The sequence below is a fragment of the Orcinus orca genome, chromosome 6, assembly GCF_937001465.1.
Source record: "Orcinus orca chromosome 6, mOrcOrc1.1, whole genome shotgun sequence".
NCBI classification, from domain to species: domain Eukaryota; kingdom Metazoa; phylum Chordata; class Mammalia; order Artiodactyla; family Delphinidae; genus Orcinus; species Orcinus orca.
Window position 1 is genome coordinate 15,597,720 of NC_064564.1, and position 12,263 is coordinate 15,609,982.

The window sequence follows — 12,263 nt, forward strand, 5'->3', positions numbered from 1 at the left end:
GGTAATTCTCGGTGTGGGCTACAGGATAAGCTGTTTAGTGCACGCTAACCTAGTTTTTCCTCTTGGAGCTGAGCACTCAAATAGGTGTTTTGTGACAGATCTCAGCTGGATAGACTGAGTGGGTGCACCCATGGTATCTCTTAACCTATATTCCAGGGAAAGAGTCAGCATCGGGGTTTCTGGGCATTGCTGAGATGGACAAGGTTAGTGCCACTTTGAGATCCAGGCACCTGGACTGGAGCCCCTGCCCTGTCCCCATACTTTAAAGGGACCCACTCAGTCCGTCATCCTACCACATTCGATCCCACAAGGCAAGACCTCTTCGGCACTAAGAGAGCATACCTGCCTGGAGCCCTTGACCCCTCCCTCTGGGCCCTGCCCCAGGGACCTGGTGCTGGGGAATGTCCTGCCCTGAAGGCACAGCTCTCTTCCAGGGCTTTTGGACAGTCTTGCTGAGAGCAAATCATATTGCTGGCCAGAGGGTGGCAAAGCAGGAGCTGCTTGCCGGTGTTGGGGGAATGGGAGGGTGGAATTTGGATGTTGGACTGACCCCAGGCATGGGTGTGAGGCCTGCAGTGGTGCAGGACTGCACAGGCGTGGGAGGGTGAGGGTCTTCTCACCAGGCAATGCCTGGACCAGGTTCTGGGGAGGCGTACGTGTTCCTGGCACCTCCAAGTTCTGGCTCTCACCAAAGCCCAGACATGGGTGATTTAATGGCTACGAATGTGCTGGTGTCACTGCCTCTGAGCTTGAGGCTGGCCTCCAGTTGGCAGTGACCATGTGCTAAGCCTGTCCCCTCCTCGGGGGTTCTGGACCTCCCCTGGCTGCAGGAACTCCGCTCAGAGGCAACCAGCGGGCGGGGGTGGGGGGGGCGGTGGAGGGGATGCTCTCAGCCCAGGCCTCGCAGCGGGGAAGGATGCTCAGACATACTCGCTGCGCCTTCCTGGTCTCTACCCCGTTGGTGCCCCCAGACCTGCCCGGGACCAGCCTGCTGCCTCCGGCTCTGGTTCTTCCTGCAGCAGCTCTGCTCTCCTCGGCTGGGCCAGTGTCCCACCCCACCGCCACCCCCAGCCCCTCTGCAGGAGCCATACCTGTGCCCACCGGCCGTCCTTGCCCAGGCCGCCTGCAGTGGAGGATGCAGACCTGCAACCCTGTCAGGCTTCAGGCAGGGGTGCTCCCACTCGGCTCCAGACACCATGAGCATAACAGTTTTCACCAGGAAGAGCTCTGTAAGGGGCTGTGGTCAAGGCGGAAGCGGGTCGGCTGGGGGTGAGTTAACGTATCACTGCTACGCCCTCTTCTCACCTTCCTCTCTCTCTGAGCTTTCCTGTGGCAACTACGGCCTGATGCCCCAGCTGCCCAGTTGGTGGTGCCCGAGTCCCCCACCTTGGCATACGGCAGCTGCTACCTTCACCACCCTGGCCACCATTACATCACAGTCATATTCTATTTTCCATCCACCATTTCACTTGGTGGGGTAGATACCATTATCCCCATTTACAGATGAGAAAACCAAGGCCCAGTGAGATCGCTAGTTCCCACAGGTGAATAGGTGTTCATGAAGTTTAACTGGCACCCATTGTTGGGGTCTGAGCTGGGCTCAGACTCGGGTTTTCCAGCCAAGAGCTCGTGCCACGCGCACGTGCAGTGTCCACACGGTTTCCACCTGGCCCCCAGCAAGGGGATGCAGCTCAGCTTGGAAGCAGATCTCTGGGCCAGGCAGGATGAAAACAGGCCTGGGGCTCAGGTCCTCGTCTCTGTTCCCACAGCTCATGGCCTCTGGGCAAGAGGTAGGTAGAGAAACTGAGGAACCTGGTCGTGAGGGACAAGGCGGGTGGTTTTTCACCAAGAAGGCTACTTCCAAGCCAATCCACAGTTCCATCCCTTTGTGTCTGTTCACACAGCCTGGCCATGCGGGTTTTTATAATGTCTGCTTTTCTAGCACACATTATACAAACAGATCTACAAAAAGGGCTGTAAAGCAAACGCACGAACCCTCAAGGATGGATTTTTAAATTTTCTCGATAAAACAGGGTGTGATGGAGACGTTCCTGTTCCTTTCCGCAGCCCACTGCTTTCAATCTAATTAAGCGTTTGGTCTGGAATAATTTTTTTTTTTTTCCTCTCAATCTTGGAAAATGTCCCGCAGCTGGAGCCGCCTGCTCTCAACTGTTTGTTTTTCTTCCTTGGAGAGGGACTTGGGAAGGTTACCCACCAAACCCCAGATGAATAGGCAGTTTGAAGAGCTCTCAAGTCCCCAGGCACACAAACCACAAACACACAGGCCCCAGGCTGTACTCTTTCTCCCAATGAGCCAAAAAGCTGGCCCGGGGTCCTGACCTTCCCCAAAGCAGGGCCGGCCCCAGGCCCCTCCTCCTTTACGTTTGACGGCAGAGAAGATGGGGGAAGGGAAAACGATTCCAGCCCATGGGCCCCAGGCCAGTTCCTGAAACTTCAGTTGTAAAAACTGAGCTGGGGCTGCATCAGTGGCTCCCGGTCGGCCCATTTATCATCTGGCCTTGGGTGGGACCGGGCAGAGCCTGAGTAATGCTTGCCTGGGGTGCACGCTGAGACCCTGCCAGACTCGCCCCTCAGCCCCGCCCTTACCCCAGGGGATCAGTCCCCAGACCCAGGCGAGGTTTCATCTACCCCACCCCAGCTCTTCTCTTTAGCTCCCCTTTAGAATTTTTTTTTTAATGTGGTAAAATAGACATAAAGTAAAACTTACATCTTAACCACTTTATTTTATTTTTAAATTTATTTGGCCTCACCAAGCAGCTTGCAGGATCTTAGTTCCCCGACCAGGGATCAAACCCGCGCCCCCCTGCAATGGAAGCTCCGAGTCCTAACTACTGGACCGCCAGGGAAGTCCCCATCTTAGCCATTTTAAAGTGCACAGTTCAGTGGCATTAAGTACATTCACAGTGTGCAACCTTCACCCCCATCCATCTCCAGAACGCTTTTCTTCTTCTCAAACTGAAGCTCTGTGCCCTTTACACACCAACCCCCCATTTCCACCTCCCCCCAGACCCTGGCAACCACCTCTCTGCTGTCTGTCTCTGCAAATCTGACCACTCCAGGAAGCTCATGTAAGTGGCATCGACAGTGCCATTTAACATAGTTAACATCCTCCAGGCTCATCCACGTTGTAGCATGTGACAGGATTGCTGTCATTTTTTAAGGCTGAGTAATATTCCGTTGTGTGTGTCTATATATATTCTGCTTTCTGTTTATCCATTCATCCATCAGTGGACACTTGAGCTGCTTCCACCGTTTGGCTGTTGTTAATAATGCTGCTATGAGTATGGGTGTACAAATATCTATTCGAGTCCATGTTTTCAATTCTGTTGGGAGCAGCCCCAGAAGCGCAACTTGCTCGCCCTTTGGATTTTTGTACTTGAAAGTTCAGCAGGACATTCTGACCACCTGGGCCCTCTGTTTGCTGGGAGAGACAGAAGAGGTTGAAGGAAATTAGAGAAGAAAACCAAAAGCTAAGGAGATAATAAACTTTCATCATCCCACAGCTCTCCGTACAGCAATGTCACTGAAACAGAAATGGGATAGGGTTGTTATTAGAAATGCAGCTTGCCGGGGCCCAGCCCATTCCTAAGTCGGAATCTCCAGGCTATAACCTCAGAGTGACTTGGGTGCTTCTGATTCACAGCAAGGTTTAGAGCCACTGCCTGAAAATTACACATTCCACCCACTGGGCTAAAGTGGGTAAAAGGGACCTCGTGAGAGTCTCTGTGGTCCTGGGTACACTTGGAGTGTCGATAATGACCGGTCCATCACATCTGGTCTTCTGTTTGCCAGATCCTTGGTCATGGCACAGCGACCCCTGCCTGGCTGGGTTGTCTACAACAGTCTGTATTAGCTCCGGCTGCCATAACAAAATACCACACACCGGATGGTTTTAACAACAGAAATTTATTTTCTCACAGTTCTGGAGACTGGAAGTCCAGGATCAAGGTGTCAGCAGGGTTGGTTTCTCCTGAGGCCTCTCTCCTTGGCTTGCAGATGGCCGCCCTCTTGCTGCCTCTTGACCAGGTCATCTCTCTGTGTTCTTCTGCCCCCGGTGTCTTCTCTTCTTATAAGGACATGAGTCATATTGCATCAAGGCCAATGGCCTCGTTTGAACTTAATCACCTCTTTAAAATACAGTTTAAAATACGTCCAAATACAGTTAACATTCTAAGGTACCGGAGGTTGGGACTTCAACACATGACTTTTGGGCGGGGGCACACGATTTAGCCCCTAACACAATCATTTCCTCCTTTATTCAATAGATGATTATTTTAAATTCTTTCTTTTGCTCAAATATAATACCATCAGAAAATAGAATAAAAATTACTCATAATTCCACCACAAAAAATCAATTTTTTTTTTTGGGCTGCGTTGGGTCTTTGTTGCTGAGCGCAGGTTTTCTCTAGTTGTGGCGAGCAGGGGCTACTCTTGGTTGCAGCACGCCGGCTTCTTGTTGAGGTGGCTTCTCTTGTTGCAGAGCACGGGCTCTAGGCACACAGGCTCAGTAGTCGTGGCACGTGGGCTCAGTAGTTGTAGTGGCTCAGAGCCACTACACGTGGCTCGTGGGCTCTAGAGCGCAGGCTCAGTAGTTGCGGCGCACGGGCTCAGTTGCTCCGCGGCATGTGGGATCCTCCCGGACTAGGGCTCAAACCCGTGTCCCCTGCGTTGGCAGGCAGGTTCCTAACCACTGCACCACCAGGGAAGCCCCCCAAATCAATTATTTTTAAGAATCCCAGTCTTGATCTGTGTGTGTGTGTTTGCTTAATATTAAAGCATATGCATTTCCCACATTGTTACATAATAGACCTCATAGCTGTCATTTTTAGGGCTTCATCAAAGTCTACCAAGTGGATGTATAATCATTTAATTATTCCTAAATGGTTCAGTCATGACTTTCCCCAGTTTTTTACCCCTACAAACAAGGATACAGTGAATTTCTTTGTGCTATCCCATTTCCCTTCTTTTGGACTGTTTCCTTAGGGTAAATTCCCAGGGGTGAGATTATTGGACAAAGGATGTGAACAATTTTATGGCTCTTGATATATTTTGGCAAATTGCTTTCCAAAAGTATTTGATATTGTCATCAGCGATATATAAACGTACAAGTTTTCACCATAGTTTTGCCAGCATGATGTCCCATTATTTTTAGAGAAATTTCATTTTGTTTTATTCTGCATTTCTCTGATAACTAATAATCCCATAAAGTTTTTCATACATTTGATTATTACTTGTAGCATCTCTTAAGAAACTGGCTCTTTAAGCCTTTTTCCTGCTTACCTATGTGAAGCCACATCAGATATTTATCAAGTATCTACTACACGCTCCGGGAATACTAGAGGGTGACCAAGGGTGTGTAAGGCTTAGTTCTTACCTTCCAGAAGGCTGAAATCAACAATCACATCTTATTTAGTTATTGCTGATTTCTCTGTACCCAGTCCACTGCTTTGCACATTTTGTGTGCTCAGTAAATTTTGTTGCGTGTAGTTCAGCCCCAGATAACATGTGTCTTGTTTCTTGCAGTTCACAGAGATCTGTATTCCATTCAAAGGAATGCAGGCTCAGAGTCCAAAATGAGCCTGAAACCCAGAGAGATAGCCCAAAACTGAGAATCTTACTGGATGAGCATGAGGTCTTGTGTTCCAGCATAGGGAAGGTGCAATTGACAGGAATTTTAAAGGGAGACTCAGGGTTTGAGGTTGGCAGAATGAGTACCTGTATAATACAGCTGCTCACCAAAAGCTGTTGCCATCAGAGTCATGTTAATAGCGGTGCAGTGTGTAGAATAAGGGAGGTGACCATACTGTCTGGCTCCACGTAGTCTAGGCAGCTCTGCAATTCCCGTTTGTCCTTTTTTCCTGTCTTTTCAGTTTTTTTTTTTGAAAAACATTTTAAACCTACAGAGAAGTTGGAAACATTGTATAATGAGTGTCTATATACCCTTCATCTTGGTGCTTCAATTGTTAACATTTTGCTACATTTTCTCTCTCTCCTATCCTCTCTCATTGTTATTAGTACTATTTTGTTGTTGTTGTAGAACCATTTGAAAGTAAGTTGTAAACTTCACCCCTAAATACTTTAGTATGGATTTCCAAGAACAAGGAAATTCTATTATATCACCACTTAGAGTTTTTACATTTGGAAATGTAATGTAGGTACAATACAATCGTAAATATATCGTCCATAATTAACTTGCTTCCGTAGCATTTTTTTTAACCTGCTGCAGGATCAAAGCTGTTTTTGAAACTCAGCCTCTGTTCACTGGTGCTGAATAGAAAGGCGGAGACAGAGTTCTGGGTGAAGTAATAAAGAGTAGCTTTTTTTAAAAAAATTTATTTTATTTATTTATGGCTGCGTTGGGTCTTCGTTGCTGCACGCAGACTTTCTCTAGTTGCAGCGAGCGGGGGCTACTCTTCACTGCGGTGTGCGGACTTCTCATTGCGGTGGCTTCTCTTGTTGCGGAGCACAGGCTCTAGGTGCACGGGCTTCAGTAGTTGTGGCACACGGGCTCAGTTGCTCTGCGGCATGTGGGATCCTCCCGGACCAGGGCTTGAACCCGTGTCTCCTGCATTGGCAGGCGATTTCTTAACCATTGCACCACCAAGGAAGCCTGAGAAGAGGAGCTTTTATTGCTTTGCCAGCAGGCACAGGGGAGCACAGCAGGCTAATGCCCTCAAGACTGTGTGACCCACCCTAGAGGCGGGTAGTGAGGAGTTTTATAGTGTTCAAGGAGCAGGGCGTGATCAGCTCGTGGACCATTCTCAGATTGGCTGGCATCAAGGTGAAGTTTCAAGCATCATCTACCCTCCGCTTTCAACCAGTCTAGGGATCCGTGCTCCTGTGGTCAGCAGTTTTCATCTGGTGGGTCGGCTTCCTGTACAAACAACTTAGCAATGTGAGTCAGGCCTTTATCTGTATCTTTCAGGGAACTGGGAGTTCAGTGATTCTGCGATGTGGCAGATTTATAGTCTAAATTGTTACTGGTTCCCCAGCCCAACGGCTATTCTCTGTTTCTCCATCTTCACATTTCCCAATCTTTACTCCTAAGTCAGCATTTTACTTCAAAAGGCAAAGACACAGGGGCTTGTACACGGTTGCAAAGCCAGGATTACCCATTCAGTTACCATGTCTCTTTAGTCATTCTTTTATCTAAAATAACTCCTAGCCACCGATGGTTTTTCATGACCACGATATTTTGGAAGAACACGGGTCTGTTGCTTGGTATAATGTCCCTCAATTTGAGTTGGTTTGTTTCCCCGTGATTAGATATCAGTTAAACATTTGCGGCAGAATTATTTCATAAATCCTGCTCAGTGAATTGCATCGGGGCATATTATGTCATTTTGTTCCTTTACTGATGATGTTAAATTTGATCACTTGGTTGAGGTCTTCATCTACTGTAAAGGTACCTTTTATTTCCTTTCTAATTAGGAAGTGATCTGTGGGAGACTCTTTGATACTGTGTAGATATACTGTTTCCCAACAGTCTCTCACTCAGTGATTTTTATCATCCACTGATAACTATTGCCTGAATCAGTTATCACAAGGCTGGTCATAAAATGGTGTTTTTTCCTAGCCCACCTCAGTGACACTAGAGTTACAGGTGGACACAGACCCTGGAGTGCTGAGGCCGGCTTCAATTACAGGTGTCTTTCCCCAGCTCTGAACTGTGATGTCCTCTCGGTAGCTTGATGTAGGCCATAGCGGGAGTATTTACACCTCAGAAATTGGCAAGTGCTGCAAAGAGGGATTTTTGTTTTTCCCTTGGAGAACCAGTTGCTAAACATTTACTGCTAATTGCAGACAAGCTGAAACACATTCAAAGGAGAATGGTTTTGGTAGTGATGGGCCTTGAAACTTTAAGGAAAGGGGATCTGTCTTCAAATATTAAAATGACTACCTTGTGCGGAGTCTTCGTTATTTAGGAGAAAATCCATGAACACCCCACCCTCTCTCCCCACTTGGTGCTCCAGCTGTGCCTGAGACCTTGATGGAATCACAGGCACTCTACGTTCCGTCCCCACCACTGACCTTCCTGTGTGGAGCTGAGGGGTGTGACACGGAGGGTAGAGGCAGCGGGTCTCCTTGGGAAGGGAAAGGGATGCTTCTCACTCTGATCTTACAGGAAACAATGTGTTTTCTGTTTTTTGGCTGCACCGAGTGGCCTACGGGATCTTAGTTCCCTGACCAGGGATTGAACCCGGGCCCTCAGGAGTGACAGCGCGGAGCCCTAACCACTGGGCCACCAGGGAATTCCCTGATCTTAGAGGAAACAATGCGCACGCAGGGCTGCAAGGTGCAGAGGACATAGAGTTCGTGGTTTTCATATCCTTGGTAAAGTACGTACAGAGTTGCTTCTAAGAATGAGGGATAAAGTAGGCTTGGGCGTCAGGAGCGTGAAGAAAGTTTTGAGTAGCAGCTAAGGGGATTTTTTCCAGCCTACCGTCCCACTCAAGGCAGTTCAACTCCAGGTGTATTCCAACAGCAGAAGGATAAGCCAAGTCAGCACAATTCTTCTTCTACGGGGTCCAAGAAGTAAAGCAAGGAAAGGAGGGGGACGCAGCTACCCGGGGTTTGTCACTGATGAGTATAAAGCAGAAAAACTCCCCAGAGGCCTGGGCATTTGAAAGCAGGTCTGAATCCGGGCACAGCAGTGATTCAGGCGTAGCCAGAGGAAGGCTCACGGAGGAGGTCGAGTTACTAGGATCAGTCTGCCCACTGAGGACAGTGGCAGGTCCCCTCCTGATGGGAGAGCCGACAAGCTTGGTGGCGCTGGTAGAAAAGAGGGGAATCAGTGTTTGGGTCTCTTTGGAAAGTACCCAATGATACCAGGTCCCAGGGGAAGGAGTGGGGCGGGGGGATGGTCTTCACCCTCTTCACCCCCAGGGACCCCAGAGAGTTACAAACGGGAGGAAGATGAGGGACAAATGTAGGTGGGACTTCATCTCAAGGCCTGGCTGTCACTGGCTGATGGTGGAAAAACCATTTCTTTTCACTGTCCTCAGTTCTTCCTCTAACGTAAATGGGGATTAAGTGCTGGTGAAAAGTATACAATGATGTAAAGCTGTATACAACTCTTCGATGTACTATTATGAATATTCATGTCAACTAATCCAATAATCAATGAAGGAAGGGAAGGCACGTAGAGTAGAGGGTTACCTGAACACCGATAGCTTGAATTTGAATAGGCCTTTGCAATAGAGCTGGGGTTTTCTTCCTACATGTTTGATTTCCTCAAATGAGATAACATCTACATAAAACACAACACAGTGCCTGGCCCATAATAAGTGCTCAATTAGAGTTTATTAGTCCTCACAATGCCCCCCCGCCCCCCCCCCCCCAGATAGATGTTGTTAATTCTATTTTTAGACGAAAAGGGAGCGACTCAGAATGATGAATTCCCTTGTCCAAGAGCAGCAAATGAAGTGGTGGGCAGGACTTGAACCCAGGTCTTTGGACTCTAAGTTCGATATTCCTTCCTTTCTAATCTACGTGTAAGGACCCATCCAATTTTCAGAGTCTATGACATTCTCAAATCCACTTCCTTTATATAATCTGCACTTCACACCAAGATGTCAGTTTTTGAACAATTGTACATGTGAGATACGTGCAGTGTTTTTTTTAATTACAATATGTTAAAAGTCGTCATTAAATTTTTCCCTTTTGTAGAAAAGGCGCTGAACCCACATAATACCACATCGTGATTGGTGATTGCCACTGGCACAATTACACATGACTCTTCTGCAGTAGTAAATATTTTTGTAATACTAACAATATCCGATCTAATAATGCAAGATACTCTGGGGACCAATTAATATTTCAAAGTAACTCTTACTCTTGGTGTAAATGTTTTTAGTTGGAAAAACTCTGCCTGTTTGGGTGAAAATGCTTTTGCATTGTTGTTGATAATGATTTACATGGATGGATGGATGGATACCTTATTCTGATTTCCTGGACAACAGTGTGGTATAGTAGAAAGAGATGTGAACTGGGTTTCAAGATATATGAGAACTAGCCCTGATTCTGCTGCCAATTGTTAGATGACCTGGGACATTTTCATATCACCTTTCTCAGCCTTCCTTTCCTCATCTGAAATCGAGACGTAAATGATTATTAAGGTCACTTTCATCTCAAAGCAATCCATGATCTAACTGCACCACGAGTCCGAGCTCTGAAGAACAAAGATGTAAGAGATTTGACACATTGGCTGCAAACCTCGTGTTCCAAAAGAGGAAACTCAGTAAGTGCCAAGACTCCTGGCAAGTCTGGCTCAGATTCCTCACATGTTTATTAGTGAGAATAATTTCCAACCTCCTCAAAATACTTTATGACAGACTCAAGAAGTGAAGAAAGTTGGATCTGAGAAAATCAGCCAATGGGGAGAGCTCACAGGACTCCAACCAAAAGCTGCGTGGAAACCCTAGGAGACTCATATTGAGCTGTTTGAAAACAAGCACTTACGGAACAAATTGTCCAGAAAGATAGAAACACAGAAACATGCTCGCTGCCCTCCCTGATTTCAGATTATGGCCTCATGTGACTGTGGCTGGGAGGCGGACTGGAGAGATGGAGGGGGCCCCTCTAACCCAGCATCAGGAGGCTCTTGCTGGCGTCAGAGGGATGGACCGCACATGGTGCAGAGCAAAAAGGCACGTACTCCGGGGTTTAAATCTGGATTTGCCATTTGCACGTAGTGTTTTCTCGAACAAGCGGCTCAGTCTTTTTGAGCTTCATCTGTAGAACCGGGGATATGAACATGTCATGTATTCTTTTATGAAATGGCCAGGCATGTGTGGCCACAAGGGGAGACAGAGGCTCAAGCCAAGTGTCTTGTACTCACAGGTCCCAGAGACAGGAGGCACGAAGGCCACACAGGGCCACATGGGGAAGCATCAGGGGCATCAGGAAGCAGAAGACAGGAGTGAGGGGAACAGTTAGGCCACGGCCTTTCTCGGGGTTTCTGTGACAAAGATGAGGCAGGGCAGGGTAAGCAATTTAGGATTAGCTAGTTTGAATAATTTTGGTGGACTTCGGGCTATAGAGGTGGTCTCTAGTTGCCTTTTACCTGGCCCTGGGATGATTAAGGCAGAGGAATATTGCCTCTTGGGGCCAGAGAGAGGAGGTATGGCTCCAGATTGGACAGTAAAGGATGCTCCCCGCTGGGTCATTTGCATCTCTAAGAACTGGCTAGCTTCAGGAAGAGCTGTCTCTCCCCAGCCAAAAAAGCTTTCTTAAGAAGTCAAAATATCATAATATACGGAAAATAATTATATATACAGGCATACTTCAGAGATCGTGTGGGTCTGGGTCCAGACCACCACAATAAGGTGAATATTGCAATAAGGCGAGTCACACGAATTGTTTGGTTTCCCAGTGTATATAAAAGTTATGTTCACACTATCCTATAGTCTATTAAGTGTGCAATAACATTATGTCTAAAAAAACAATGTCCATATCTTAATTTAAAAATACTCCAATGCGGGCTTCCCTGGTGGCGCAGTGGTTGAGGGTCCGCCTGCCAATGCAGGGGACACAGGTTCGTGCCCCGGTCCGGGAAGATCCCACATGCCACGAAGCGGCTGGGCCCGTGAGCCATGGCCGCTGAGCCTGCGCGTCCGGAGCCTGTGCTCCGCAACGGGAGAGGCCACAACAGTGAGAGGCCCGCGTACCGCAAAAAAAAAAAAAAAAAAAAAAAAAAAACTCCAATGCTAAAAAATGTTAACTATCATCTGAGCCTTCAGGGAGTTGTAATCTTTTTTGCCGGGAGATGGAGGATTGAAATATTGCAAGAATTACCAAAAAGTGACACAGAGACACAAAATGAGCAAACGCTGTTGGGAAAATGGTGCCAATAGACTTGCTTGATGCAGGGTTGCCACAAACCTTGAATTTGTAAAAGACACAGTGTCTGCAAAGTGTAATGAAGCAAAGTATGATAAAACAAGGCATGCCTGTATGTATACTCACAGATACAATACAGAAGACATCTCATTTGTGAAACTGGACATACGAACGGCGATCTCAAAGGATCACATGAGATAAAATACATAACACCCAGCCCACTATCCAATACTGAGTGGACAGTCATTAATATTAGTTTTCTCTCTTCTTCTGTTCAGTTAAGTGGAAGGACCATGGGATTAGTCATCCCATCTACACCTCTGTCTACTTGTGTGACCTGGGGCAAGAGGGTCCTTCTGTCTAGGACTCTGTTTTCATATCTGTGAAAGAGGGAGGGGCAT

At 47.4% G+C, this 12,263-nt stretch overlaps 1 protein-coding gene and 1 non-coding gene across 2 annotated transcripts in view; one reads left to right on the forward strand and one right to left on the reverse strand.

Moving 5' to 3' along the window:
- Positions 1-12,263, forward strand: part of SCARA5 (scavenger receptor class A member 5) — a 118,219-nt gene that overhangs the window by 42,209 nt on the left and 63,747 nt on the right. The window lies entirely within an intron of this gene.
- TRNAD-GUC (transfer RNA aspartic acid (anticodon GUC)) lies at positions 8,201-8,273 on the reverse strand. Its single transcript has one exon. It is a non-coding gene; the product is annotated as a tRNA-Asp (tRNA).